General features: G+C 36.0%; 1 pseudogene; it reads left to right on the top strand.

Moving 5' to 3' along the window:
- On the top strand, positions 503-2,313 carry LOC109335207 (annotated as a pseudogene).

Raw genomic sequence — 7,289 nt, 5'->3', positions numbered from 1 at the left:
AAGATCATCGCACCCTCATACCTTCAAGATCCCGGAAATGGCTCAACAAGGTATGTTCTTCTTCTTCACCATGAACTCATTTGGGGTTTCTTCGGTCTGGACCATGGATGTTCCATTCGGGTGTATGTATGGGCATACACATTAGGTTGTGGGAACAAAGCCATGGTCATAAGGACTTCCGCATTCACTCTATGGATTTCAGATGGAGAAGGAATTTCTCCAACAGAAATAACCAATTGGATTTTTGCAACAATAAGTATAATCCTAAGCTAAAAGTGTTTTAGAAGTTGAGTTTCGATGGGGAGTAAAATAATGAAAAACAAGGAAATTATAAATTCTTATTCAATTCACAAATCATTTGGTATCATTCTTTAAGGAGAGTGAAATTATAGTTGAATATGAGGTTTCCAATATAAATTCTTATTCAATTCACAAATCATAGATCCTTTTCCTTTCTCTTTGACTCTTGGATTCAGTGAGACTTAATAAGCTCCAAGTTACGATGACGAATGAAATCGATGGCAACGTTCTAGTCGCAAAGTCCCTCGCCAAATTCGGCCTCCGCCACATGTTCGGCGTCGTCGGAATCCCAGTAACCTCCCTCACCATCCACACCGTCTCTCTCGGCATCCGCTTCATCGCCTTCCACAATGAGTAGTCAGCCAGTTACGCCGCCTCCGCCTATGGTTACCTCACCGACGTCCTCCTCACCGTATCCGACCCCGGCTGTGTCCCCGGCCTCGCTGGGCTCTACAACGCCATGGTCAACACGTGGCCCATGATCATGATCTCCGGATCCTGTGACCAAAACGACGTCGGACGTGGTGACTTCCAAGAACTGGACCAAATGGAAGCTGTGAAACCTTTCTCAAAGTTATCCATTAAAGCCACTGACATCATTCAAATCCCCAATTGCGTCTCCCAAGTCCTTAATTTTGCCACATCGGACCGCCCTGGTGGTTGCTACTTAGATATCCTCTCCGACGTATTCGCCAGAGAATATCAGAGGAAGAAGCTGACAATTTGTTAAATAGAGTAGAAAAGATGCAAACTCCTTCTGTTCCTATTCCTCTTGAAGCTCAAGCTAATAAATTTTCAGAAGTAGCCATGCTTTTGAGACAAGCAGAGAGGCCTTTAATTGTGTTTGGTAAAGGAGTAGCCTATGCTCGAGCTGAACATACTCTAAAGAAACTTATTGAAACTACTGGAATTCCATTTTTGCCCACTCCACTCGGGAAAGGGTTATTACCTGATACACATCACCTTGCTGCTACTGCTGCCAGGTCACTTGCTATAGGGAACTGTGATGTTGCACTTGTTGTAGGAGCGAGGTTGAATTGGTTGCTTCATTTCGGGGACCCTCCCAAGTGGTCGAAGGATGTTAAGTTTATATTGGTGGACATCTCTGCCGAAGAGATTCAACTTAGGAAACCACATTTAGGTTTGGTTGAAGATGCTAAACAGATACTGAATATTTTGAATAAGGAGATTAAGGATGATCCCTTTTGTTTGGGGAAGAGTCATCCATGGGTGGAAGCTATATCAAAAAAGGCTAAGGACAATGTCAACAAGATGGAGGCGCAGTTGGTAAAGCATGTGGTCCCGTTTAATTTCTTGACAACAATGAGAATCATTAGGGATACTGATAGAGTGCAAATAGAAAATCTACCAAGAACACTATGAAATTAACTATTCCTAAGAAAGCTATAAACTAAGATGATAATAAAAGAGTAAATTCTTCATATTTCATTGATTGATTCCATTATGGATGAACAAAACACTATTTAAAGAAACCCTAAAATAATGATGACCACACAAGTGTCATCATCTCACAATAAGAACATTCTAGAATTATTATTATAATATTAATATTTAATAAACCTAAATAATCAATTATAATATTTTATCCTATTCCCTTTCTAATAAATCCCATAACAAACATTATAACATACATCCTATCAGATACCATTGCGGATTTGGGAAGCCCTGCTCATATAGTGGTTTCAGAGGGTGCTAATACTATGAATGTGAGCAGGTCTGTGTTGATTCAGACAGAGCCGCAGACGAGGGTGGATGCAGGGACTTGGGGGACAATGGGAGTTGGTCTTGGCTATTCCATTGCTGCAGTAGTGGCTTCTCCTGATCGTCTCGTGGTTGCAGTTGAAGGGGATTCTGGTTTTGGATTTAGTGCTATTGAAGTTGAGGTGCATATTCTAAACTATACTTTGCTGCTCTTGTGCTTTACATTCACATGAACAAGAATGTAGAATTTAGATTCTTTTGCAAAATTGACTTGCAAAGTCAGTTGAAAGCTAATAAGTCAGCTAAAGACTAAATAGTAAACAATGACAGAAAGCTTATTATTGATAATCTAGTTGACGTAATTGGAACTATTTAGTAAATTTGACTGTTAAGTACGAAATAACATAAACGAGCTTATAAGTTCTTGCCTTATAAGACACAAGTCATGTTAACTGCTTTATCCATTAAGACTTATGAAGTTTCTTTATCTGTCAACCAAAGTCACCTTGTGACGACCCCACCTAGTGGGACGAAGTCTTGGTTGTTGTTGTTGATATGTCAACCAAACAGGTCTACTGATTTAATTTTGGTCAAATTATTCCGTTGACTGACTCATAAGCCCTGTCGTGCGATAGCCAAAACCATACACAATGAGGCCTAGGATTACTGAAGTTAAATATAAGAACTGGACATTTTTTTTCATTACATATCTGATAGGGTTGTAACTGGGAGTTAGTTAGAATACGAGGTCAGTTAGTTAATCTAAGCATAGTTAGTAAGCAGTTAGTGCACAACTACTTTCCCTGCCAAAGCTGAATACTATTGACAGTTTAGGGAAGAAGCTCGATTCATTGTTGTAACTTCCTCTGTTGTAAACTTTCCTATTCTCTCAATACAATTCTCTTGGAATGCTCTCTGATAGATTTCCATGTTCTTCCCTTATATTCTTTGAGTTCTATAGTAATTCTACAATTTCCATATCAATATAAGAATAAATGTTCAATTTCCATATCAATAGGCTTGATTGAGCATGAAACATCATATGTTGTAGGACTTGGTATGAAAACGTTCTAGTGATGCATAATCAATATAAAATGTAGTGGAAAAACGACCTACTCAAAAATTACAATTAGGATTTAGGCATATGCCATTGTGAGTTCTTGTAAAAGTTGTGTTGGTTACTAAAGGGAATGAAGAAAGTCTCAAAGGAGAAAAGAAGAGCAAGGTCACTTGCTGTGAAAGCAAACTGACTAATGATCAAGATTTAAGCTAGCATTTGGTCTAAGTTATGTTGTATTGATTGTAGTTTACTTAGTAAAACAATTGTTATGTATTAACTTGACTTATAGGAGTTCTTTTCTGTTTTGTAGTTCCACAAATATTTAGTTAGTTAGCTAGGCAGTTACTTAATCAACTTGCTATATAAAACATTGTATGTTATACTTGGATAGTTGGTTCAATCAGGTTCCTTTCCCGTTTTACACATTTCTAAATCATTCCCTCTTTCTTATGCCTTCTTTGGTTCAACTCTCATTTCTTAATTATTATTGATTTCTTGCTAAACCCAATGGAAGAGTATACTTTTTACATGGTATTAGAGCTTTTTCATTGAAAAGGCTCTACTATAAATCTATTGCTTCTTCTTTCATTTCTACATTGAATTTCATTATTCAAATCTCTTCTAATCATACTATGTTTTTATGCAATTTTGACCTATAATTGACAAATGGATAATCATACAATGAATGTTGTGAATCATATTCAAGATCCATCATCTCCATTCTTTTGTGCATCCAAATTAGAATTTTGAAGAAATTCTCGTTTCTACACTCTTGAATGGAGATGACTACCATTCATGGTCATGTGTCATGATTATGGCTTTAAAGCTAAAGAATAAGTTCAAGTTGTTGATGGATCACTTCCCGAGCCTTCACTTGACGATTCAATCTTTCCTATATGGGATAGTAATTTAATGATTGACTTAATCCATGGAAGCTTCTATCATGCAGAGCATATTGTGCAACATGTCTGAAGGTTTCTTCATAATCTAATCTAGTTGTCTGTTGAAACTCTTTTGCAACTAGTCTAGTCTTTCTCATTTCAATTGTGTCATATGCTTTGTACTTGGTTTTGAAAACCCACTTGGATTCAAAGACGCTATCTTGGTCTTGATATGGTACTAGTGCCAAAGTGTGACTAATCATGAGTGCTTGGAACTCCTTGTTTATGGCTTCTTCCCATTATGTTCTTGTGATAGCTTCTTTTGCATTTTCTAATTCTCTTTCTTCTATGCAACTTTCAACTAATCCAATATATGGTAGCTTTGGCCCATAGATCCCATCTTTACTCCTTGTTTGTTGAAACTCTTTTGCAACTAGTCTAGTCTTTCTCAGAGTTCTCAATTGCTTCTTTTTCAATATTCGAGTTGTTGCAGCTGAAACAATTTCTTCTCTGTGGAGTACCTACAATATGCAAAGGAAAGTGGATAGATGGATTTCCGGTTAGTATTTTTAGATGAAATCTTTTATTAAGGAAGCCACCATGGAATGAGAAATTATCTTCATCAAATGCTACATGTCTTGAGATAAAGACTCTTCTATGAGAATTGACACACTTATACCCTTTGTGAGAGTTGCTATAGTCCAATAACACATATCAAGTAGTTATAGTCAAGTTCCTTTTTATGTAGTAATGAGTAAGGGCTTTCATATTTTTGTCTACCATATTTCTGAACTAAATGAAGACATGTGCAATATTTGATTTTTATTTAAAGAGTAAATCCATGTAAATAGAGTGAAATCATCAATGAAATAGACATAATATTTAAAATCAGATGATGATATTACTGCTGCGGGACTTCATACATCATTATGAAATAGCTCAAGGATATCCTGAGCATGAGAAAAAGAATATTTAAAAGGTAAAAACATTCAACTTGCCAAACTGACAAGTCTAACAAAAACTAAAATGGTCACTATGTGATAATCTCATGTTATAACTTTTAAAGACTTTATCTACGATCTTATTATAAGGTGGCCAAGTTTCTTGTGCTAACTCTCCTTATTCATAAGCACGCGAGCCTCTTTAAATTCCCGAGTGTTGATACAAACCATTCTTAAGTGTCCCTTTTAGAATTTCCTTCCTTGCCAAGTTTTCATTCACAAACCAAGAATTTGCTTCAAACACAATAAGGATATTGTTATTAACATCCAATTATAGATTTTTGATAACATTAGGCAAACATAAAAATTCATGTAAGTTGAGTGAATTTAGTTTTGAGGAACTTATTCCAACAATCTTTAATTTTTCACCATTTCCAACTACTAGAGAATTCTTACCATTATGTTCAATCATGTCTTGAAACTTATCAGTCTGATGTGACACATGATTGCTTGTACCACTATCAAAGTACTTGAGCTCCTTGCTTGTCATTATGCGTTCAATGGTTAGAGTTTGAGTAGGCTTGGTCAAACCTATAGTAGCAGGGCATTGCCATGTGTCCAATCTTTCTACAAAACTGGCATTATGGCTTATATGTTCTACCTCTTCCTCTACCTCCTCCCCAACCTCTAAAGTCAGAAAGTCTTCAGTTATTGTCTATATTGAACTTGTTGCCCTTGTAATCTATTTTTTTGTGCAACATTTGTTGCTGTATTGAGAGTTAGGTTGGTGAAGTTGTTCAGTTGGTAAATTCTATTATTAAAGGTTAGCAATTGAGCCTCTAGATCGACCCACCTAAGTGTAGTTTCATCAGATAGTTTGACAGGATTATATTCAGAATACAAACCACTCAAGGTTTGAATGATTAGATTAGAATTTGAGATTGGATTTCATGCAAGTTTGAGCTTACAAGCCATATTCTTCATTTTGATGAGATAATTTTCCATTTTCATTCCTCCTTTTCTTGCACTATGGAACTCAGATTTGGGATAAGTAACTCGTGATCTTGCTTAAGCACCAACTAGACTCTGAGCTTCATCCCAAAGTTGTTTTGAGGTTCCACAATGCAATAATTGTGTTGCTATGTCAATGGTCATTGAGTTCGTTAACCAACCAATGAGATGTTGATCATATGCTTGATAATGATTTAATTTTTTGCTTGAATCTATGTACCCATAAAGCCTGAATCCTTTGATTATATGTAATACTAGTAATTTTCACAATAGATAATTGTCTTTGTCCAACTTGACAAATATAGTGGATGGGAGATCGATTTTGTGGTTTGAATTGGCATTTGTTGACATGCCTTGTTTTACATTAAGAGCCTTCAAGATTTAAGCACTATGATACCAAGTTATATAGTACAATTAATATGAATCATTTGTTGTTTTCAATAGATGAATACATGAGTGTAAATACACAACAAATAGTTCTGATCTTATCATTATGTAAGTCATCATGACATCCTATAATAATAACAATTGACTAATGCTATTGATTACATTGAACAACTTGATTATAGAAATAACATAATTATAGGGATTTCATTCTCTAACTATAGAGATAGGGATGACAATAAAAACCGAACCCGTGGGTACCCGCTCGAACCGAACCCAAATTTAATGGGAAAACCCGATGTGATTAGGTTCGGGTTTTACCCGAGTTTAAATTTCGGGTTTGGTATAGCAAAGACCCTAACCCGAACCCGCCCCGAAGTAAGGTAATTCAATTTAAAATTGAAATTTCTATCATTTGCCAATTGTTTTTAATTTCTAATTTTACTTTACATATTATTGGATATTCAAACATAAAAGATATGAAATAATACAAGAGAAATAGAAATGTTATAGAAAAATTACACGAAAATAATATCATATTTTCCTTAACACTTTATCATTTTCGGGTTTTTTCCGGGTTTGGAAAACCCGAAACCCGACGGGTTCAGGTATGGTATTTTTATTTTCAACCCCATTGAGTTTGGGTTCGGGTTCGGGTTTGGATATGTGCAAACACGACCTCGATCCGCCCCGTTGCCATTCCTATATAGAGAGCATGTCTTTACCAAAAAGAAGCTTGGCATCTCAAGCATAAGCTTTGTTACTTTGATGGCTTCCAGAAATGGTGGATCTCCCCACTTGGGAAGATTACCTTTATGCATCTCCGGTGTTTGTTGCTTCATGAGTGCAAGAGATATAGTTCCCCATGTAACGCCCCAAAAAATACTCGTTATTTATTACGCGGAAAAGTGGGTAAATTTTTTTTTTTAGAATTGGTGATATAAGATTGTTTCCTTTTACAAATCTTTCTTTTCCGGGACATCACTTTAA

Source organism: Lupinus angustifolius, chromosome LG20, assembly GCF_001865875.1.
Source record: "Lupinus angustifolius cultivar Tanjil chromosome LG20, LupAngTanjil_v1.0, whole genome shotgun sequence".
In the NCBI taxonomy this organism is placed as follows: Eukaryota; Viridiplantae; Streptophyta; class Magnoliopsida; order Fabales; family Fabaceae; genus Lupinus; species Lupinus angustifolius.
This window is presented reverse-complemented; position numbering and strand designations above follow the sequence as displayed.